The sequence below is a fragment of the Aedes aegypti genome, chromosome 2 (genome assembly GCF_002204515.2).
Source record: "Aedes aegypti strain LVP_AGWG chromosome 2, AaegL5.0 Primary Assembly, whole genome shotgun sequence".
Taxonomy (NCBI): Eukaryota; Metazoa; Arthropoda; class Insecta; order Diptera; family Culicidae; genus Aedes; species Aedes aegypti.
The window spans coordinates 216,528,041-216,552,897 of NC_035108.1; the positions used below are offsets into that span (position 1 = coordinate 216,528,041).

A 24,857-nucleotide genomic window follows, 5' to 3' on the forward strand; every position below is an offset into this window, starting at 1 on the left:
TATTTTGAATGTACTTTGTCGAAATAATCAAAATTTCAAAAATTGAAAAAATTGTGTTCTGTATCTCGATACTTCCCTAACTCGATGGTCCCTTCAATATCGAGTTAGGGAGAGATGACTAGGGCTGTGCAAATATCGATATTATCGATAATATCGATATTATCGGTTCGATTTTATCGATATGATATCCGATATCTTTCGATCCAATATTATCCGATATCGATAAGACCTTTGTCCTTCCGATAATCAGGACAACACTCAATGATTATGTTAAAATTAGTCCAACGAAATTTCCGATATCCGATGAGTATAACATATCTTATCTACAATATTCAAATAATTGAATCCATTATGTAACAGTAGGTGTCAAATGACGCCGAAATAGTCGATTTTGTTTTAAAATCTCTTCATTAAAAATATCGGATATCGGTTGGATACCGATAATGTCAAATCCGATATATCGCCGATACCGATATTGAATCATTGTGATATCGCCGATACCGATAAATCGTCATTGTGCACAGCCCTAGAGATGACTGTATTTCTTTCATTTATTTGGTCTAAAACCATTGATACAAATGAACAATTAGTTGAACAGCTGAGATACGATAAGAAAGATAGAATCTGATTGTTTTTTCAAACGGAGGGCTTATAATTCAACATGATGAGCACTGAGATGGTAAAAAATCATGCAACTGCTAAAAACCAAGATGGCGTCGAAAGCCAAGTTGGCCGCCAGTTTTTCTAACCTCGAAATTATACACCTGCCTTTCGGCATTACGTCCACATTAGAACAAAACCTGCTTCTCATCATTCAATTTCGCAATTTTTCACATGCATGTTGGGCGGTACTAAAAACGATACTTTATGACTTAGAAAATCGAGGATGTTTTTTGCTTCAAAATTTAAGACTTTCATTATAAATTAATGCACTTTTGTCAATGTTTTACGTAAGAACTACAGATATTACCACAAGGCTTACCAATGTCCCGACATGCAATCTGTAAACTTCATACAATGAACAATAATGCATAGGGTAAAAAAATGTTTGTTTAATACAATCAATGTTTTTTTTACGGTTTTCATTTATTGAATTTATATATTTATTATTACTGAATTCAAAGATATATCGAAGATTTATTCTGTTGTCAGAAATCGCATTAAAAAAGAAAATTCCTGTTTAATAACCTGGATTTATAACTAATAAAGCTGAGTATCAGGCTCGGTTCCAGTAGGGACGTAACGTCAGTGAAATGAAGGATATTAAGAAGAAGAGTATACGTAACCTTTTTTTATTGGTAGCCTCTATATTCGACATACTGAGTGCTATCAAGGTGAAAAATTAATTCTACTACCTAAAATCAAAATGGCGTCAAAATCCAAGATGGCCGCCAGATTTTTTAACTAAAAATAATATTCTTATTGTTAGGGCAGGATCGTGGTTTCCGGCGAGGAATTGGGTTCACACACGGACGTTTCTGGCACTACCGGACTTGGTAAGGTTTTCTGAACTAGGCACCACAAGATCACTCAATCTCTAAGTACTTTACGACCACTTTACTTTTATTGAACTTTGAAGTTGACTCGATAATGGTTTGGATATAACTGATTAATTTTATTTCATTTACTTCCCTTTTCTACCCTACGTTGTTTGAAATCTTTCGTTTAACGAATTTTCACAAGCTATAAAAAACTGCCAGCATTGCTGTCAGCTGCAATGGCATACCTGCCTTTTGGGCCACGATTGACTTGAGAACTGTCACTTATTCTTTACTCGACTCGAATAAAACACCAAAGGTTGAAAACTTGATTCTTTGTTGTACAAAAAATGATGTTTGTATTGATTGCACTCGCCATATACGTCAAAATCGTAGAACATGATTTAGAAAATCGTTCATTTGATAGGGTTAATACCATTGCTCATCTAGTTTCTGTGGCTTATCTTACGCAATTTTTCCTCAGCTTTCTGATAGTGATCTCAGAATTCAAAACTAGCGGTGCGCTAATGGTGAAAAATCGATTTTTCTAACAAAATTCAAGATGGCCAAATTTTTTTCAAGTTTAAATGAAAGCTATGTCCTTTCTCTATACGATGCCACTAAGTTTGCTATGTGTTCCAAGTGAAATATGAGACATATCCCGTGAAGAAATACCCAAGATTTATCTAAAAATGGACTTTTTCGCAAACTGTTCAGCTAGCTGGCGTACGAGGGGGCCACCAATTAGAGAAAATAGAAAGGACCACCCTTAAGTTTTATCAAAAACTAGCGATCAGTGACATAAAATTGGAATTCTTACGATGGGTGCCGATGGCGAGAATTGCTCAACTAAGAGTACTTATTATTTCGGGTGCATATTCACGATCAAGTTTATCATTCTAAGCAGGCGATATTTTTATGACTCGATTAAATTTACACTTGTCATTTCATTCTGCGTTTCTATGGTCAATAACAATCGCAAGAGCAGAATTAGATCATTCTTCGTTTAGTTATCATTGGCTGCAGTCGCAAATTTGAAAATGAGCACCGAAAAAATTGAAGTTTTGAAAAGTTCCCGTGGAGAGGACATATTGTACCTCGATGGATACTTATTTTATCGAAATAAGAGGGTAATGAAAAAAATGAAGCTCAAAAACTATTCCCGAAATATCTCTGAATTTTGTTTTATGTAGGTCGAGGATTTGCATTACTGGGAGTGCCGTAACCGTAACCATACTATAGCAAAGGCGTAACTGGTCGTCTAGGGTGGTTACGTGGTTCGCAAGCGATGCACATATTCTTACATCGAATAAACCCCATCACGATCATGAGCCGGCCCCAAGAAGTGCTGAATCGCTCAAGTTCCGCGATGACCTCAAACGTTCATCAACTGCTGATGGCGGGACTCCGGCGAAATTAGTTCGCAAGATAGCTGTGGAGTACAGCGCTTCAGTTCAACACCTACTATCGATGAACGCCCAAATCAAAATTGTGAAGCGAACCCGGAGAATTTTTGTGTTCCAGAAAATCTACAGAAAGCCATCGGAGGAACTCAATTCTTTCAAGGTGAGGTGGAGACGAATGGTGAAAAGGCGATAATTTTTACTACAGAAGAAGACCTACGCAGACTGGCTCAATCTCGGTATTGGGTGGCGGATGTAACGTTTGATACTGTTCCAGGCTTGTTTGAACAACGTTTCAGTATCCACGGTAGCGTTGATCCTGATCACACAAATACCGCACCGATAGTGTATGTACTTATGCAAGCAAAAACGGAAGTGCTGTATCAACAAGCGCTGGAGCAAGTGTCAGAGGTTGCTTCGCGATTCGATATCAAGCTGAACCCTTCCGTAATTCTGACGGATTTTGAACGGGGTTGCAGCGAGAATTCCCTGAGTCCCGTTATTCCGGCTGTTTTTGTCATTTTGTCGCAGAACATTTTAATTCAGCTCTTCTGGCGGAACCTTGTATAAACATTACAAAAATAAAAAAATATATATATAAATAGCGTTTCATCCTCCAAAGGAGATTACAAAAGGTATGGAGGAGAATTTAAATATACAAAATATATGTTTAATTGAACCAGAAAGAAACATACAAATTATCTTCAGATTGAACTCAAATAGATTTGTTTTTATCGCAAATTCACCCATATTTTGAATATAAACTATTTTTCAAAGCTATTATGATAAATGTCGATGTTCATGCCTATATCATCATCAGAATTGTTTCCTTCTTTCGAACATCGACCATTCTTTAGCTTTGCATTGTTCTAGAAATTTTGGCGGTAAAAATGCTACGAACGTACATTTGTTTTTCTTCTTGGCGATTCTCCTACACTATCTGTACTGTTATAGTAGTTATTAGCGATATCCATGCTATATTCCCATAGAAGATTTTTCCTTTTTCAAACTGTTTAATAACCATTTGCGATAAACTGCTAAATTTGTCATTACAAATTTATTTTTTAGTCAATCAAATAATGATTATTCTTTAGTATTATATTTTTAAAACAAATTATGGTAAAAATTGTGGCGGTAAAAATGTTTCAATTTTTGCTGTTCAAAAGTTCTCAATTTCAAGGCTTGTTTTAGTAAACTTTTTCCATACATATCTTTGAAAATTTATAATGCCCAGCTACCTTAGATGTCTCTTTGGTGGTTTAACGATTTCGATTGATGATTTGACTGTTCCATTAATGATTATCATGAGCTGTCCGGAATTCGATTCAAAGTGTCCGGAATATGAGGCAAAAGTGAGGAAGCGTCCAGAATAAGAATCATCAAAAGGCCACACATTTTGATTTATTTAAAATTATTGAAGTTGTGGAAGCGTATTCTTCACCCACCGTTCGAAAGTAAAGGGCTTCCGACGCTCGATAGCGCTAAGAAATCATACAGAATGATTTATTTTGTATGCTCTATGCTGGGTTATATTTCCCTGAGTCCTTAAGTGTCCGTAATATGAATCAAAACGGTTTAAGCTGCATATATCGTTTCTGACATGCTCTCTAAAGTTTCCTATTTGTGTCATTTTTCGACTGGAAAAATGACCTTTTTGGGCAAATGGCATTCGGCCAAACGGCATTCGGTCAAACGACCCGGAACCATATAGGATTCCCTCACTCCTCGTGGTCATTTATTCACACAAAAATTTTCAAATTTGTACGGACCTTTCCCTCCCCCATGACTGACCACGCAGTTTATTGTTATTTTTTTTTGCAAAAAGTTTCCCTATAACTTATTGTCATTTTTGAAAGATTATTTCAACGTAAAATACTAAAAACTTTTATTGATCTATTCTAGCTTAAGTGACGGTTTGGTATAATACTAAGTTGTTGAGTGGTAACGTCTTCTTGTTTCAAGATATTTGTATACAATTTCTCGAATATATTACGAGCAATGAAATCGTGATTAATTGCAGGAGATTTTCTCATGGCAACAAAATTGTATATTTGACACTCAGCCGTTCAAGGTCGCTTTCCAATCGAGGAAACACTGCTCCATTATTGATTCACCAGTTCATCAATTTTCATACAATAACTGAAGGCCGCAAGTTGCGCTCATTTGAAATTCAAATCCTTAATAAAATATTCGCCATAATATTTAAATATCTCAACCGCAAAACAGGAGCCTTCCTGTTTTCCATTGCCGTTTACGGTTTATTTATAGTGAGAACAGCTAAGGAAAACAAACTGAGAACAGCAAAAGTGCTTCCCTCTTCGAGATTTATTCAGTTGGGTACCACAATTATGAGATGAGTGATCTAACTCAAACTCTTCGTCTTTCCAACAGATCACAGCAGGGCCGAATTGATTTCGTCGAACCGAGTCTATTGACCCAAGCCACTCCTAAGGGGCTATCCATTTATTACGTAAGATGAAATTGGCGGTTTTAGAATTCCCCTGCCCTCCATAGTAAGATTTTTTGAATGAAAATTAAATTATTTTGTATGACACGTAAGAAATCTCAAATCTCCACTTCCCCCCATAAACCCTTACGTAATTAATGGAAGACCTCTAAGTAAAATAATAATCCATCTTCCAAATCTTCCTTGTGTTTCATCTTTATATGAAATGTATATGGAAAATACTATGGAAAGTATGAGAAAATATTCTAAACGCGGTAGAATTTTTATGTAAGTAAAAACTCATAATCTCTAAGTCTAAACTTATACTGATGCAGAGGCTTATTCTCCAAGTCTGTAGAACCACTCTATAATCGCTTATATTTGCTCTGTTATAATTTTCAGAATCCGGGTTAGTTATAGGCAATCCTTTTATGTATTGACTAAAATCGGATGGTTGTCAGAACTAGATGAATCACAATAACATAGATCGCTGATAATCACTGATAGATCTGAAAGTTGGCTAAAATTATTCCAACGTTCAATGAAGAATTTTAGGTAATATTTTTTTCAGAAATTAGTAGCTGACTATCATAGCTTCCGAATCGTGGACCGAAAAATCTGTAGAGCTATTGTAGTTTAACTTGTACAGTAAGGTTATTGCACCTACTTAGCCATAATTTATGCCTTTCAGATGGATGAGGTGTTTGGAATATGAGTCAAAACGGTATATGATTTCCGTAAATGTTAACCTTACCATCTCATTTGAAATGAACGTAAAACGACTAAGCTGTCCGAATTATATGCAGGTCTAAATAAAAGGTCAAAGGAAGAGCTGTAAGATTCTAAGAGGACTTTTTCGCTATTTTGTTATTGGAACCCCCTACTACTAAGCTGTGCATCCGAATAGTAGAAGCATTAACCTAAGAATGCTAATGTCGCTACTGTTCGTGTTACCAACATCTAGTTTGCCACGCGCTGACAGCTTGAGTACCGGTCCTCAAAGTGTCAAATAAATGTTTAAATCATCCACTTCAACATGGCATCGAACAAAAAATGAAAATATACAGTTAAAGGTGAAAATAAACTATTTTAGTTTTGTGAGAACAGCGCTATTAGCGTTCTACTACTATTATTTCTATTATCCGAATCGATCCAAACTAGACAATTAATGCATTTCATCCTAAAATTCAGACCCGGCCCTGGCTGCCAGACCTTATATGGTGGAACCAATTCTGATAAAATTAAGGAGATTATTTACCGCAGTTACCAAGGATTACGAAAAGTGTCTGTGCAAACGGGAGGGCGCTTTGCTAATAGGGCACCATTACTGAACAAGAGCTGGAAGTTTAAGTCGGTTATAAATTAAGTTCCTTTGTTCGGGCTCTGCTTAAGATATTATCTTGTTCATCGGATTTTATATCGGCATTTTTAATCGTTGCCCTAATCTGAGTAATGGTCGCCATGTGATGTGAAGGTGAGGCGAAGGTGCGATGTGGGTGGCAATTGGGTGGAACAACGTGTCGTATTTAGGGGTTCTCGCCTTCCCGCGTCCCTTCTACGTTATGTTACGCTACCGCAGTTTTCGGTTACATTCATGGATGCTGTGGGTCATTGATGACCATCTGTATAGTAGTAGCAAGAGTAGATGACGATGACAACGTGGTGATGATACCACAACACAAAACAGTGTTGATCCACGAACTCAGTGAGTACTCGTCGATGAGTGGACCTGCGCAGTAAACTCCACGATTCAAAATTTCGTGCAATCGATCCATGCTTTCATATTACCTCGTTGCCTTACCTCTGCTCACGGTGCATACGCTGCGGTTATTAAACCGAAATCTGTACAAGATTTCACACATGCAAACGATCTCTTATCATTGCTGAGCTTTTTCGAATGGAAAATGCTCTCTCCAGCATTTTTAGCACGTGGAACAGTTGCATCCCGTAAATTGAGATAAGCATGTTGTTTTTTTCGAGAGAAATTGCACACTCGTAGAGGCAATTGCACTGATACTACCACCGTGTGGAAAAACCGGAAGATTGCTATCGTGCACCGGTTCCCGGCACCACAACCAGTGCACAAATTGTTTCTCCGTCATTTGTCTTGCATATGCAATCTGAAGGGTTGTAGCTGAAATCTGTCGCGATGGACGATCCTGAAATTGGCGATTGAAAACTCATTGGATTTCATAAATATATAGATAAGCTGCAGGTGTATACATTGAGACAGGTGCTTGAATTAAGATAAATTGTCTGTTAAAATCATTGAAAACATGTTTTATAAATTACTGATTTGTAAAAAGCGTCACGTTGATATCTCCCTATCTCGATATAATTGTCATTCCCGATTATCTTTACGATGACATGGGTTCCAATAAATTGGTTAGATGAAGTTATGTATCTGGGGTTCATGCTAGATAAAAGTAACATTCAAAAATCACATTGAAGGCATCCGAGCCAAATGTAACAAATATGTGAAATAAGTGGATAATTATTAATAGAAAATCAAAACTTTGCATAGCATAGCATAGCATAGACTGACTGCACATGTCAATGGTTGCTACTCCGTGATTGATCGGAACTGGTAAGAATTGCACTTCGATCCAAATGAATAAGGAATGGGAGTTTCCGCTTACTCTCGAAGTGCAATTTTAGCAGATCTAATATTATTGATCAATAACGGCGCCGGCCAAGTCCTTACAGTCAGTTGGGATGGGGAAGGAATGTTAGGGTGTAATGATTGTTGCTTCTAGAGACCGAGAATACCTCTGCATCTCCACAATCACCACGGGAAGGGTGTTTATTAGTGAGGGAGGTAAAGATCTGGGAGTCACCTCTGGTCGGTGATGCGATCCAAGGGGGAAATATACGACTTATATTTAAAGCTAGTTTTGTATTTTTGTCTCGAGAAGTTTTTGGAAAAAAATACGTCAACATCTATAATGTCGAACAATTCAAAAGACGTTTTTATTAATGACGAAAACTGAAAATTACATGTATGTATTTTAAATTATATGAAACAGGAATAATGCCGACACTTGTAGTGACGAACCATACATAGTTTGTTTGAAAATTACATATGAGTATTACTGTGCATTTTGTCTCGATATGGTAGAAGTTTTAGAAAATACGTCAACATTCACAATGTCGAACAATTCAAAAGATAATTTTAAATAATGTCAAAGAGAGAAAAATGTATGTATATTGAAATTTGTATAAGAAAAGAGCATAATGCCGACACATACAGTGACGAACCATACAACGTTTGTTTTAATATTACATAAAAGTTACGCTTTCAAGAAAAAATGAGTTATCATAAACATGAAACGAACTCACCAGTTGGTAATCCATTCTCGACTGAACACAAAACTGACACTGACAACAAAACTTCTTGGCGTCCCGAAAACAAACCGTCTTGCTTGGGCCTTCCCAAATACCTACCCAGCTAGACACTCCAAAACAGGGGGGAAAAAATTCTCCGGCAACGAAAACACGCGCGAAATCGTCAGCAAAATCTATCGGACGCCGCAAAACCGAACTGTCCTGCTTGGGCTTCACGAAGCAGTACCCAGCTAGACACTCCAAAACAGGGGGAAAAAAATTCTCCGGCAACGAAAACACGCGCGAAATCGTCAGCAAAATCTATCAGACGCCGCAAAACCGAACTCTATTAAGGCCGCACGGGACGTCATCATAATCACCCTATTCATTTCAAGAAGCAAATCTCAAGAACCACTCCATATATCGATGCGAAAAATGTATCAACATGATTCTATATATGTAGAGCACAACCCAATAAATTTTCAGCTTCATCGGTTCACTAAAACTCGAGATTTGCTTTCACAAAGTTTTGATGATTATTGTTAGAGTGAGACGAAAGATAGGGAAAATAACACGGTCTCCCGTGTCCCCTTAATAGAAAATCAAAATTTTGTCTTAAGAACAAGCTTTTGATCTTCAAACAAATTATCAGGCCAGCACACAACTATGCTGTACTAAGATGAACTAGCTGTTGTAAAATCAGGAAGGAAGCTCTGCAGAGGAATTTTGAAAATAATTCGGAAGCTTCCTCCCTGGTATATTGCAATTTTAGAGATAACTTTCCGTTCTACGGTTGAACAGAAAGCTACCGCAGCAGTCACATTACTGATTTTCACAAAGCATCATCGATTGGCTGCGATGATACCTTGGAAACCAGACTAATGATTGTTGTTTTCGACTGTTTTTCAATGCTTTGGACTCTACTAGCATACTTTGATTGGATGGTTTGGTTCAATGACAAAATGATTTTCAAGGCTGCGGTAGAACTTTGACAGCTGCGGTAGAACTTTGACAGCTGCGGTAGCACTTGGCGGCTACCGCAGAACGGAAAATTTTCAAAAGAACCGTAATAGTACCAATGAGTTACATAAAATATTCAATGTTGAAACATTGGAACAAATGTCAAATAAAATAATTAATAACTTTAGACAAAAATCGTTGCAATTTTCTACTGCCACGATTTACCCTTAAAGGCGTGGTCGACTTTTTTACATTTTTTTGCTCATATATTATGACTCAACTTATCAATTCTCAAAATATAAACAGTATTGTGTAGGGGGTTAGTAGCACCTCCAAATGCATCTCCAAAGATTTGAATACCGGTGGCCAATCCGGATACACGGTCGAAAATGTAGTGTACACTCCCTAGTCCACCAGTGATTCTTGATAAAATCTCAATATATTTAGAATGTGTTTTTGTGAAACTATATGAATATAATACGTTTCAAGTCTTCCGAGCTCATGTGGAACATTTTTGAGCCACATTTTTAATTTGCCCACTTGCCATGTTTAGATGCAGTAGACCGGAAGCGTTAGTATACGACCCCGTAAAACCAATCCAAATCATCAGTTGATTTTCATAATGTGTCAAATAAAATCATTCTTTCTCGACGAAAGATGAAAATCGGAAGCCATTCTGGCCATTTTAAAAACAGAATGTATTTATGATTCTATTCAAAATTCATTCAAATCATCCCGGTATTCATATCAGATTCGTCGCAGGATTCTCATCAAGTTTCTCACAGGATTCTGATCAGAATTCTCTTTAGAATTCGCTTGAAATTCTCTAAGTATTCTCATCAGAATCCTCTCATTATTCTCATCTGAGATGCTTGTCAGATTCCTCGTAGAAATCAGAAATCTTCCTAGGATTCTCACCAGAATCATTTCGAAGTTTTCACCAGATTCCACTTTTCAGAACATTCGAAAAATAAGCCGCACCCTAACATACACCTTGAAGTAAGTGAAAAAAAAAAACTAAATATGTTACTTGGAATATCAAACTTCATGATTTGTGGTAACAAGAACCACAATAAATGTCCAGACATATACCTGATGCCATGGAGGAAGTGCCCAATTCCACAATGGAGTTGGAAACGCAAAGGCTAACGTCTTACTGTACTTTGAGTTTCTGAGGAAAAAAAAATATATAAAGTGCAGCTTTGACTTCTTACAGCACGTGTTTCAGCGGCCTGGTCAGGGGCGTTATCTCAACAGCCAAACAATGGTTTCTTAAAATCGACGGCTTTACATGAGACTTATTACTTAAAATATTATTAGATAATTCTCCTGATTCATCAAACACTTCTATGTATTCATTAAGAAATATTTCTAAAGATTCCACCACTCCTTCATTAGTTTTTCTAGAAATTTCTCCAGCAATTCTACCATGAGTGTCCGTATGGACTTCAGTTATATTAAGAGCGTTCTCTTTAAGATCTTCCCGCGATTTCCCCAAAATATTCATCAAGTATTCGTCTAGAATTTTTTTCTCAAATTCCTCTACACTGATAAAAATCTGAATCCCACACCATGATTTACAAGTCATGAAATTCGTGAACTGGTTAGGCCATGATATCAGGACTACAGATCATGGTTCCTGGAGTCATAATCATGATTCTTCATAAGCGCAACATCCAGAGCGACAACACAAAGCGGTGCACTTTGCTTCAACTCATTCGCATCGATCATCCATCATTCATCACGATAGATTAGCACTGTAGTAAAGTACGTGGCTCTTTATCAGAAGGTTCTTGGTTCAAATCTTGCTCTTCCAAATTTTGTTTATTTTTTTGTTTTCATTTTATCGTGTTGACTGACAGAAATATAAATAGATCCGAAATGGATGCGCGAATCATGATTTTCGAGCATTCGATGCATGATTTCGAGCACTCAGCTGCAACTTGTGTCGCATTACGACAATCTGACTCATGATATCGTGAATTCAAATCATGGTGTATTTTCATAAGATGAAAACACACTAGAATCATGATATCCGGGTGCATAATCATGATTTTGGATTCTGATTTCTACCCGTGTAGGTTTTTTTTAGCCACAATTGTTTTCATGGATTTCTCCAGAAATTATTCAAATCCTAAATACAAAATTTTTTTTTCTTTCCATTACCAATGATAATGGCCTGCGGCTAGTAACCTTCGCTGCTGCTAGAGGGATGGCAATCAGCTGCACCTACCAATGTATATAAGAGGAAGGTAGTTTAATGTGTTTAAACACTGAATCCGCCAGGTGACAACTGGCGAGATTGTTTTGGATGAGAGATGGATTCACAAGCTTTGCCTCACAAGCATTCATTTGAATGATTTAAACCATTAATTTTGGCTATGACTTCTTTGAGCAGCATTTTATTCAGGAATTGAAGATCGAAATAGTCAAAAATCAATTTATTCGTGTCGTAGGTTGAATTCAGCGTCCTATCAGCGTTTTCTTCTATTGTGAGCATCAAAACACTTACGTTTTGAATAATTTCGACGACCACGACGACATAACGCACGAAGAAAACAAATATCATTCATGGAATGCGGTAGAACATTTTTATTTCAACTCGTATGCTTCGGGCCTTTTTTAGCCGAGTGGTGAGGACGTAATGCCAATAACAATAAGATGAAAAAGGCCTGACCAATAATTCAACCAAAACGAAGTATTTGATTGCAGGTAAAGATGGTAGGCTGGAGGTGCTGAGTATTGCTTGATGGGGATGTGTTTGAAGTTGTTTTCATGTTTTCCCGCGAAGTGAAAAGACGTATTTGGTCCCTCAACTTGCAATCATAAACAAAAAACAACCTTTATAAAACATTGATTTTTCATGTGGTTTTCTTCTGGGATGAAGCGTGCTCGTTGAAAGAGGCAGACCGAATAGCCTTTGGTGTTTTTTGAGCTGTTTACAATACTCGGTGGGGGACTAAAAATTGTTTGTTTCGCAGACGCATAGATCACGAGTTATAGCAAGTGTATAAGATTCGAATATTATAAGGCGTTAAAATGCGGCAGACTTCAGTTGGCTGGACACTTAGTGCGAATATTGGAAGAAAGAATTGCGGGCATAATATTCAGCATGGAACCAGGTAGAGGTAGGCGACTGTTTTCGTGGAAAACCACGAATGTGCCGGCTGTACGTAGTGGAAAGAACCTGGCGATGGAGAAGTATCGCTTAAGACCGACGAAGATGGAGCTCTACAATACGACGGAAATGGTGTGACGCTACGCTGTAGCCATCAAGATAAGGTAGGATATTCTAGGGAATGATTCTCTCTGGCAAATTGATAAGCTACATTCCATAAAAAAGTTTTCGAGTCAACAGTATTTTCTGGCAATATTTTCATATCTGAATTACCTGAGTTATCTAGCGCAAGGTCAAAAACACTATTAACCCATGGGAAAATCTGCCGACTCGGAGGGAGAAGGTTGTTCTTTCAAGATCCCATGATATCGCAGAATATCCCATGATATGAGCGAACCAGAAGCAACCAGGTTTCGTCGACAATTCGAATCTTGTGGAGAACAATGCACTACCGAGCATATCGTAAGTAACTGTCCGGCTCTCGAAGATTTGGGGAGTATACATGACATCACCGATGTAGTCAGAGCGCTTCAAAATGATCCATCATCTGAAAAACGATTTATAAATTTTCTGAATGACGCAAGAATTTTCGTCAGTATCTAACTCGGATTCACATGTTACATTTATATTTCAGGTACTCTGACAGCATTTATTTTTTGATAAACCCTTCCGTAGAAATTCTCATATTAGATTCAACTGTGAGTACGAAAATATCAAGTTATACTCTGTAACATCTCTGTAATCTGCTGCTGCCCTTAAGGTAGCTTCAGAACTTTTTTTCATTTTCATATGGAGATGAACCAGTCGTGGGCTGAAAATCTCCCTAATAAAAATAATAATCTTCTATATAAATAAAACTGGAATGGTGTTTGTATGTCACAAAATGGCTTACGAACAGGTCAACAGTTTTGAATGATTATACCTCCGTTTTGTTCGTCAAGGGTTCCGACGTGATTGTGTGTATAAAAATCCCAGGATATTCACCGGGAAAGTTGGAAAAACGTGCGTGAACGGAACTGCTATTTCGTTTGGTACGATCAATATCGGTTCAGCCTATTTGATGGCTAAACGAAGTTTGCCGGGACCACTATTAATAATAATAATAATTAAGTTCTGTCGAGCAAGTGCATGATGACACACTGTCACGTGGACTTCAACCCTTTTTCGCTAGGAAAGGACGCTGTGCAATGAGAATCGCATCGGTGTGCGGTCATCAGTAGGATTTGTTCCTACTGGCAAACGATGAGGTTGCCTCCTTCGCCACTTCTTCCGCGCTTTTTGGCCACCGTCGTCATCGTCTGGCACTGGCAGGTAGAAGCAAGAAGCATTCCGAGTGAAAAACCGAGGCTCATTCCTTGATCAAGTGTTGCTAGAGTGAAAAGTGTCAAGTTTTTCTCCGGTGGCAGACTCACTCACTAAAGCAAAAGAAAGATGGCAGAAGCAGTCTGTACCAAAAGTGTCTGGGTCGAGAAAAATTGGATTAAAATGTCATAATTCAGGACTATTGCCAAAGTTTTGCGTTCATTGTGCGAAGCGAGCTGGTTTGTGGTGCGGACAAATTGCAAACCTTTTTTTGGCGGCTTATTTGTCTTATTTTACCCCGCAGGGGACGGAAAGAAAGCTGTGCGGTGGCAGACCGGAGGAAATCTTAGATAGCTTCTAAGAAAAGGCGAAGAAAACGAGAAATTGGGGGATTTGTTTGATTTCGGGTGCAATCGTGTGTGAAGAAACGGAAGAAAGTAAAGAAGAGATTTGTCTGATGTCGGTGAGGCTGCGAAAGGAGAAGGGTTACGATCCGGCTCAAGAAACATGGGTGGTGGGAGGCAAACGTGACCTAAAGAGTGACTGTTTTCTGGGACTAGGAAATAAAAATGACACCAACGCGATAAAGAAAGGATTGTTGAATGTAGAAGCAGTATACTGAAGATAAATATGTGTTTGAATTGGCGGTAAAATAAAATATCTCATTTTCATGTCTACAGACCGACAACTATTCGAACTTGTACAAAACGAAAATGTGAGAAAAAAGTTTTAGTAAATGTGTATAGAATGGATAATCATTTTGATTCAATACGGCATTAAGCAAAGTGAAAAACTAAGCCATAAGTTAGTTTTGCTGCAGTTATGTTCAGATAGAAACAAAAAAAATCTCCAAAGTGAAAAGTTTCCAATCGCCGACAGGAAATGCATTTTTAATTAACTCACATTTTGGGATTTTTGCTTGCTGACGTTGTTACTGAAACACAGAATGGCTGCTGGTGGCTTTTGGTTCGGTTGTACGTCGACGGATGATAGTGGGACGATACTGGTGATTGTGATGATGATGCATTCAAATGTGTTGGTGCGATAGACAGCCTAGAGTGCAGTTGCAGCTTCCGAGCACAGGAGAAAGCAGGTATGGAATTGATGCTTGTCGGCAACCATGAAATCGATAGTTTTTCACGATTTTCTCTGAGATGTTTGCCCGTTTTCTACAGTGGATGGAACTTTGACTATAATTGATATATTCGATTACATCTCTTGCAATAATAAACATTGGAAAGTAAAAACTTACACGACAAATTGAATTAATTAAATTTTATTAGATTACTAGTATAAACCATGTAATGAAATATCATATTAAACTTGAGAATAAGTGTCTAAGAAACTTATAATTGAAGTACATTATGTCCTCTGTGTAAAAACTGACACTATACAAATACATAATAGATTAAGTGCAAATTACCTATTATAGTAAAACAATGTTTCGTATTTAGCTGATCGGTGGTTTTCGATTCAGAAAATTCTTAAACCGCTGTTTAAATTACTTCTCGCATTAACATTCTCATATATTATTATTTCGCAAATCCGATTAGGCGTGATTATATCATGGATCACATAACCAAACACTGGTAACTCCCAGATCTATACCTTATTCCACTTACACAATATCCTTTCCATGACAACTGTGGAGATGCAGAGGCATATTCGGTCTCTAGTAACAACGGCTGTCTAACTAACATTCCTTCCCTTTCCCGATGACCGTAAAGACGTGGCACATTGAAGAATGGTAAGGTAATCCCAAGCTCCATTCGTGAACTCCCTGTGCAACGTTTGTTCTGGTCAATCACGGAGTAGCAACTACGAATTGTACGGTCATCTATGCTCATGCTCATGCTCAAGTAGTTACATTTTCTCACCCACTTCCTATAGACTAAAATGATTCGAACATGATTCCAGATGCGATTCGTAAAAATAATTATTATGATCCGAGAATGCAGGTCATATTATATACTAGACCCTCTATATTTTCTTATTGACAGAACATATCCAACCACATTATGTGGCTCTATGTATGTTCTTAAATACTTCATTTTCTAGGATCTTCAAATTAACTTGATGCACTTTTCAACTGATTAAAAAAACAGTAATCATTGATAATGCGCTTCTTCTTCTTTTCTGGCGTTACGTCCCAACTGGGGACAAAGCCTGCTTCTCAGATTAGTGTTCTTATGAGCTCTTCCACAGTTATTAACTGAGAGCATTTTTTTTTGCCGATTGACCATTTTTGCATGTGTATATCGTGTGACAGGTACGAAGATACTCTATGCCCTGGGAATCGAGAAAATTTCCTTTACGAAAAGATCCTCGACCAGCGGGATTCGAACCCACGACCCTCAGCATGGTCATACTGAATAGCTGCGCGTTTACCGCTACGGCTATCTGGGCCCCATTCTATTACATAACCTAAAACGAACAAACGATATACTTGATGAACATGTTCCATGATCCTATATGAGTCGAGTGTTTCGTTGCATGCATGCAAGATTTGCAAAATCAAGTTCAGGTCAAATGACCTTTTTAAATTCCTTTACTAGTACCATCCCAAACATTAACCCGTTAACGCCCAGCATCCTATTTTGAGGACAGTGATTTGCGCAAATAGCTTGAAAATTATTCATGGTATAATGATATTATGTTTGGAGAACTTGTTCATAGACCTGATGTCTTCTACTCACTGGTAATTATCCTTTGGAATTCACTCACCAGATGGCGTCACAGCATGATCAAATGTACCTCACATCTGCACATGCAACCCCCTGAGAAAGTCGAAAATCCAACTTTCACAATGGGTGGTATGAATAAAAAGCGTTGAACTTTACTACATGTAGCATCTACTCAAAAACAAAATCCACAAAGTTTACTACACTTTTGGTATGAATAAAAAGCCTTTCGAACATGCAGTGCGTACCGCTTTCGAACATGGGCTTTTACTAAAGAAAAATCCATTCAAAGTGACGCTTAGAATTGATACATTCATCCATATACATGAAATTTATGTAATGTAATTAATTATCTGACAATAAGCATAAGCATAGATGACCGTACAATTCGTAGTTGCTACTCCGTGATTGACCAGAGCAATCGCAGTTGCACAGAGATTTTGTGAATGGGGCTTAGGATTAGCTTACCATTCTCAATGTGCATAAATCGAGAGCTCAAAATTTAAAAGTCAATAACAACGCCGGTCTGGGGCCCAGAGAGCCGTAGCGGTAAACGCGCAGCTATTCAGCAAGACCAAGCTGAGGGTCGTGGGTTCGAATTCCACCGGTCGAGGATCTTTTCGGGTTGGAAATTTTCTCGACTTCCCAGGGCAAAAAGTATCTTCGTTCCTGCCACACGATATACACATGCAAAAATGGTCATTGGCATAGTAAGCTCTCAGTTAATAACTGTGGAAATGCTCATTAGAACACTAAGCCGAGAAGCAGGCTCTGTCTCAAAGAAAACGTAATGCCAAGAAAAAGAAAAAAAGAAAAAGAGACGGTTGTCATGGAAAGGATATTGGGTTAGTGGGATTAGGTAGAGATCTGGGAGTCACCAATGTTTGGTGATGCGATCCATGATTTAATCACGCCTAACCGCCCTGAGAAGCAGCACGTTCAATAGATCAAACACTACTAACGATCCGTGGCACGGCATGTTCGATCCTGCCCTCATCGCCCGCCCCCGCAGGAGCAAGCATCAAGGACGAAGGATCAAACACTACTCAATGTAATTAATTACCCGACAATTTGCACAAATTCAGGAAGGTGCTGTAATTTGACAAGGTTTTCAGTGTAATTTTGCGATTATAGGGTGTCCCAGAAAGTATGGGCACGACTTCACCATACTGTCATTTCAAGACTAGTGAAGATACAAATCTGATTTTTACACATTTGATTACTGTGCCCAACAGGAGTAGACTGCGATTTTTCAATGATTAATTTAATTATTAATGTGTTGATTACGTAACATTTCTTTGAAGCATCTTTTATCAGTCTTGCACAAATCGCGTTATTTTTGAGCGACTTAGTTTTACCAAATTTGTCAAAAAGTGCGTATAGAAAAAATCTGAAAAAATATATTTATCAGCAACGATATGATAATTGATCGGACTATCACTAGTTCAAATTGAAATTTTAAACTTAAGCATGTAAAATTTGTATTAGAACTAAAAATTCGATTCCAGCCGTGGTCGATTTGAAAACGGTCAAAATACAAATTCTTATATTTACATCAAAACATGAATAATAGGGATTAACCTTTCCCAATTCTGAAATTTATTACATTTTTTTTAAATGTATTGCTTTTGAAATTCCACAATTATCATTAAAAATCCGACATGGCTATCGGAATCCTAAAGTTCCTAGAGGAATTCTGGAATTCCAAAGGGGATCTGAGAATCTGAGGCGTCAGAATTCGCACGTTAAATTCAGAATTATTTTATAACTATCTGAATTCCCACCGACATTCCAAAATTCCTAGAAAATAACATAATTATCGTAATGTCAGAATTTACGTGGATATTTCAAATTTCTACGACCGGTAATCTAACCAGAATCTCAGAATTGGCGGGGTGAATGTTTTCGAAACCTTAGAATTCCTAAGCAAAACTCAAAATACCTTCCAATTCGGACCTAGTAACAGTTTTTTGGCCATATCTTTTCAGAAAGATGGACGGCATGAGAAGTTTTATGTTTTCTTGAAAGCCTAATTTAGCGCGCGCACTTTTCTCTCAGAGAGTTTTGTGATACCTCCTACCAGGACATGACCAGGACCAGGACATCATGTTTGAACAATTTTCTTCAAAAGGTCCGATTTGGACCAATCCTGTTCCATTTCGGACCCCTCATGTTCTGATTCGAACCACCCTATATATTATCGTTTTTTGCTATGGTATCAAAACTTGTTGAACTTCTTCTACAAGCGCAAGCATAAAAAATAAATTCAATGCGTGAAAAAATCTCATTAAATTCGAGTTAGAAATAGCTCAAGTAAAATGTGAATTTCATTAAAAAAAAACATAGGTGTAATCCGAAACTGGTTCAAAATTGAGTACATTGATATTTTTCTAACTCGATTTTAAACTGACCATTTAAACGGGATATACCGAGATAAAGAACACATATTTTATAATTATGGAGCTTTTTGTTATTTTGACAAAATACATTGGCAAAAGCCATTTTGCTTAGAATACAGTAAAATTTTAAAATATTGAATCATGGCATGAAAATATCGGGATTAAAAGGTGAACTTGTTCGGGAAACTGAAAGAGACAGCATTGAATTTTGGGACATCAAGTTGGAGAAGTATCGACATACATTTTACGGTCAAAGTACGCTATATTAAAGTGATTATAAAATGAAGCCAAACTTCAAATTTTCAAGTTCAAAACACATTATATCGTGTTAGGAAAAGTTGATTGTTTTGTTGTCAGCACTCGTAAAAGTTTTGTTTTTATCGTATTGTCAAACAACAAGCTATATCCAAAATAGGATGTGGTAATAATGGATGCTTTTCAAGTAGCTGGTTTATTGGTTCCTTTTTTGTGGTCTACCGTGTTTCTTAGATTTTTTCGAAGACATTTTTTTGACCGTAACGGAAACAAAGGCACCATCCATCAATATTACAACTTCTGTAATTTTCTAGCAAGTAGAGAAGACTTTCACGGGGTGGAGCTTATGAAATAGACTGACTGCTTGTTGAAAATCAAGAGTTCCATGTTGAACCATATTAATAGGTCCGGATTGAACCAACATACATTTTGAGATGTTCAAATATTTGAGCACAAACAGTGTTCAGACATATCAAAACCATATAGTCCGATGAAAGCTTAGACTTGGGGGATTCGAATAAAAAATAACACAGTAAGATTGGAGATTTATTGCCAATTACAGAAGCTTGGAAATAATTCTAACCGATAGCACACTAAAGCGCTTCAAAACAACAAACTAATATAAAAATCAAACGAATTAATTAAAAGGTGTCAAATTTATTGTGTTATATCCAAGTGGGTAGGAAAACGGTACACAAGATCTTTACAGTAGCGCCAGTGTTGAGAAATGCTTGATGGTCCGAATTGGACCAGGTTCCCCTAATGGATACTCTTTATTTGAAACTCCTTGCTTATGAAATAAAATTAAAAGCGATGACATGTAGTTTCATTGACATCAATTTGATTGAAGTAGTCCAGTGAACATTTTGGTCGGAAATATGAATTATTAATTACATTCAAAATTTGTTTTACTCTGAAAACTACAAGATATTTTAGGTTTCCGATCTGTTTGAATATAAATAAAAATTCATAGCGATGATATCCAGCTTTTTCACTATAACTTTGGTTGTACAAGTCCAGTGAACATATTTTAGTAGACATAGTTTTGGATTACACATTATTTATTTTTACCAAAAACATACGAGAAACCCTAGATTTTGTACCTTTTTGCCCTAAAATCAATGTATAAAGCAACGGCATAGATTTTTTTTAGCATAAACTTACATATAGAAATTATGTGACCTTTTTTGGGAAGAAATAGTAAACAATGAAAACATTCAAAATTTATGATACCAATAATAAACATTCATAAAACCCTATGTTGCATAATTGTATGCCCATTAGGGCGGTTCAAAATCTATATAACAAAGTTTGAAAATCCAATCTCCTATGTCTTCCTTACCATCCTTCCTTACCTTATACCTTACCATAAAAATAGTGTTATGTGAAATTTTAAGCTCTTTCGGTGGTGATTTAAAGGTGGCCCAAAAACGATGTAGGTTTATTTGGAAATTACTATGGAGTAATTGGGAAAAATGTTCCAAACACGTTAGTACTTGAATTTTCAGTACAAACTAATCAGCCCATAGTGAAAACTCATTCTTTAAATCATTACAAAAATTAAGCTGAAGCTGAAGAGAGCAATTCAATAATACGGATAGAAAAAGAGATATTCATGTGTTTGTTTGCTATTATTTAGCTGCATATGGAACTATATCCCTGCAAATATCTACAAAAATCCCAGACAATATTAGCTCAAAAGAAATTTGATTCTTCAGCAACATCCTTCATTAAATAAGAAGTTCTCACTATGGGATGATAAATTTTTACTCACATTACAGTACCAACGTGTTTGGATCATTTTTTCAAATTTCCCCATAGTAATTTCCATATAAACCCACATTGTCTTCAGGCCACTTTTAAATCACCTCCGAAAGAGCTGAAAATTTCACAAAACACTATTTGTATGGTAAGGATTGTAATAAAAATATGAGAGATTGGATTTTCAAAGATTTTTAAGTTTTGAATCGCCCTAATGCCCATAAATCGCGTTACAAAGCAATGACATGTAGGGTAGGTGTACCAGTTATGGCCATAGTGGTTCCCTATTTCGCCATACGTGATATTTTGAATGCCTTCACATTTTGAAAAATCTTTTGTGTTTTAGCAGTAAAATAAAGGATAAATCTTGATGTTAAAACATACAAAAAGATTAAAAGTGTAAAAGTTATCTAAATTTTGCATATGGCCAAATAGGGAACCACTATGGCCATAACTGGTACAGTTTCCCTAGTTCTTATTTGATTGTACAAAAACAGTGAATACGCCTAAAGAGTAAGAGAAATTTTTGATTACACTCAAAATTTATTTTGCTCAAAAAACTACAAAAACAACAAGCTTGAACTTATTAGCCTATAAATAAAAATTCAAAGCGATTACATTTTTTTCTGGTATTTATTTGCTTATTTCAGTTCAATAAACATTTCATTTTTATTCATTTAGTTATCATCTAAACAGATAACACTGAATCAACAATTTTACGCCACTATACTCGGTTCGTGGCTGCTTCTCTCCATCGTCGGTTCTGCCCCACGCTCGCCAAATAGATACGCACATGAACCTACCCATTCACCACTGGTCCAACTTTTGCTGCCTCGCGTTTTAGGCGGGTGTACAGGTCTGCAACCTTTTCAAATGTACGGCCGACAATGTCCATATCATCTGCGAAGCAAACAAATTGACTGGATCATACCCCGGATGTTAAGCCCGGCTCTCCGCATAATACCTTTTATCGCAATATTGAATAACAGGCACGAAAGTCCATCACCTTGTTATAGTCCCCGGCGGGTTCCAAACAAACTGGTTCGCCTGAAACCTTCGTACAATTTCGCACACCGTCCACTGTTGCTCTTATCAGCCTCGTGAGGTTCCCGGGAAAGCTGTTCTCGTCCATAATTGTCCATAGATCTACGTGGTTTCTACTATCGTATGCCGCCTTGAATCGATGAACAGGTCATGCGTTGGTACCTCATATTCACGACATTTTTGGATGATTTGCCGTACAGTAAAGATCTGGTCCGTTGCTAATCGGCCGTCAACGAAACCGGCTTGATAATTTCTCACGTGGTCGTTTACTACAGACGACGGAAGATGCTAACTTTGTAGGCCGCATTTATAATGGTGATCGCTCGAAAGTTCTCACAATCTAACATGTCGTCTTTCTTGTAGATGGGGAATATCACCCCTTCCTTCCACTCCTCCGGTAGCTGTTCTGTTTCTCAGATTGTGCCTATCAGCCGATGCAGACAAATGGCAAGCCTCTCCGGGCCCATTTTATGAGTTTCCTCCCGTCCTTCTTTGCCTGTGCTCTCAGCATCATTCAGGTGTTCATCGAAGTGCTGCTTCCACTTTTCGATCACATCACGCTCGTCCGTCAAAATACTTCCATCCTTATCCCTGCACATCTCGACTCGCGGCACGAAGCCGTTGTGGGATGCGTTGAACTTCTGGTAGAACTTACGTGTTTCCGGCACAGTTGTTCCAACTCCTCGCACTTGGTCTCTTCCAGGCGGTGTTTTTTTCTCCCGAAAGAGGCGGGTCTGCTGTTGCTGTTTTCGTCTATAACGTTCCACGTTTTGTCGGGTCCCTTGCTGCAGTATGACCGCCCGCGCTGCATTCTTCTTCTCCAGAATCTGCGTACATTCCTCGTCAAACCAATCGTTCCGTAGACTTCTTCCCACGTATCCGACGTTGCTCTCAGCTGCATTGTTGATGACTGCTTTCACTGTTCTCCAGCAGTCCTCAAGAGGGGCTCCTTACAGCTCACCCTCTTCCGGTAATGCAGCCTCGAGGTACTGCGCGTATGCATTTGCCACATCCGCTTGCTTAAGCCGCTCTAGGTCATACCGGGGCAGTCGTCGGTACCGTACGTTGATAACGACGGAGAGTTTTGGGCACAGTTTCACCATCACAAGATAGTGATCAGAGTCGATGTTAGCGCCACGGTAGGTCCTGATGTCGATAATGTCTGAGAAGTGCCGCCCATCACTCAGAAGGGGATCAATTTGTGAGTCTGTCTGCTCTGGTGATGTCGAGGTGTTTCGGTATGGAAGGCTGTGCTGGAAGTAGGTGCTACGAATGGCCATATTCTTGGAGGCGGTGAAATAAACTAGTCGTAGGCCGTTTTCGTTCGTCATCCGATGGGCGCTAAAGTTTCCAATAGTCGGTTTGAGTTCCTCCTCCTGGCCAACCTGAGCGTTTAGATCTCCTATGACGATTTTGACATCGTGGGTTGGGCGTGGCGGTTGAAGAACCGGCCTTTGATCCTCAATTTGCACATTCTCTCATTGATTGGCCACCAACCGATTACGCGCCTTTGCATATCACCCATCACTATAAAAGCTGTTCCCAGCTCGTGTGTGTTGCCGCAGTTCTGGTAGATGGTATGGTTACCTCTAAACGTTCTCATCATTGATCCCTTCGAAAATCGCTTAGAAAACGACGGAGATATGCATTGTCAAAAATAGACTTTTAACTTTTTTTGACCTTTTGTTGTCAGGGTAAGTTTTCTCCCTCTTGGTAGTAAAAGAGTAGAAGTTGAGTTCGACCGAATATACTTTTTGCAACGCTTACTGCTTCTAAATGCGTAATAATTATGGCTTAATAAAATGCAAAATTAATTCTGTGGAGCTATCAGATATCGACGACACATTTTAAAGATGTTTTTTGGATCTTCACCATAGATTTATTTTGCCGAAGGTGTGTTTATTTTATGGGAACGTAATTTTTGATAACAATTTCGGGATTCAAGCAATTATGGTATGCCTTGGGCGTTAACGGGATGATATAATATGAAAACAATATGCTCTCATGATTCCATGGGGTTGCTCTGACATACTTAAATAGGAAGTTTTATATTCATACTTTATTGGAAGTTTAATGATTTAATATGTTCGAGATTATTTTGAATGACCTGAAACATATCGAAAAATCTTATGCATTATATTTTGTCTTTTCTGTAACATCCCGAGCAGGTGAAAAAAGCTCAGCAATAGCTAATTTTGATATGGACATCTAAAAGTGATATTAACTTGATAGATATAAGAGATAAAAGATCTGAAAATGATATCTAAAATTTACTCCTAGAATATCATTAGCATATCATATTTAGCTTTTGTAAGATCTAACCAATATCAGCGAGCTATTAATTTGATCTGCAAACATCAAATTTTGATATGGCTTAGTAGTTCCAGGAATAAAATTTAGATATTATCTTCAGATCTTTTATCTTTTATGTCAATCAAATCAATATCTCGATTTGATGGTCAGAACTTTGCTTCTGCTCGGGATGTATGAAACATTTGAACAGTCCTTCTAACAGTATTTCTAACAGTATGTGTCAGTAGTGTTTGACGCGAGTGTCAGTAGTGTTTGACCCTTCGACCTTGTTGCTTGCTCCTGCGGGGGCGGGCAATGAGGATCGAATCAGGATCGAACATGCCGCGCGTTGTCCACGTAGGGAAATGAAAAAGCACCGCGGATCGTTAGTACT

The 24,857-nt window shown here is 37.8% G+C and overlaps 1 protein-coding gene across 4 annotated transcripts in view; it reads left to right on the forward strand.

Moving 5' to 3' along the window:
- The first annotated feature begins 13,936 nt into the window (after nt 1-13,936).
- LOC5578262 (Down syndrome cell adhesion molecule-like protein Dscam2) overlaps nt 13,937-24,857 on the forward strand; it is a 573,793-nt gene continuing 562,872 nt past the window's right edge. For all 4 annotated transcript variants that reach the window (XM_021843982.1, XM_021843984.1, XM_021843986.1 and 1 more), the window contains exon 1: nt 13,937-15,124. The gene's annotated coding sequence lies outside the window, so the exon portion shown is untranslated. The remainder of the gene's footprint in view (nt 15,125-24,857) is intronic.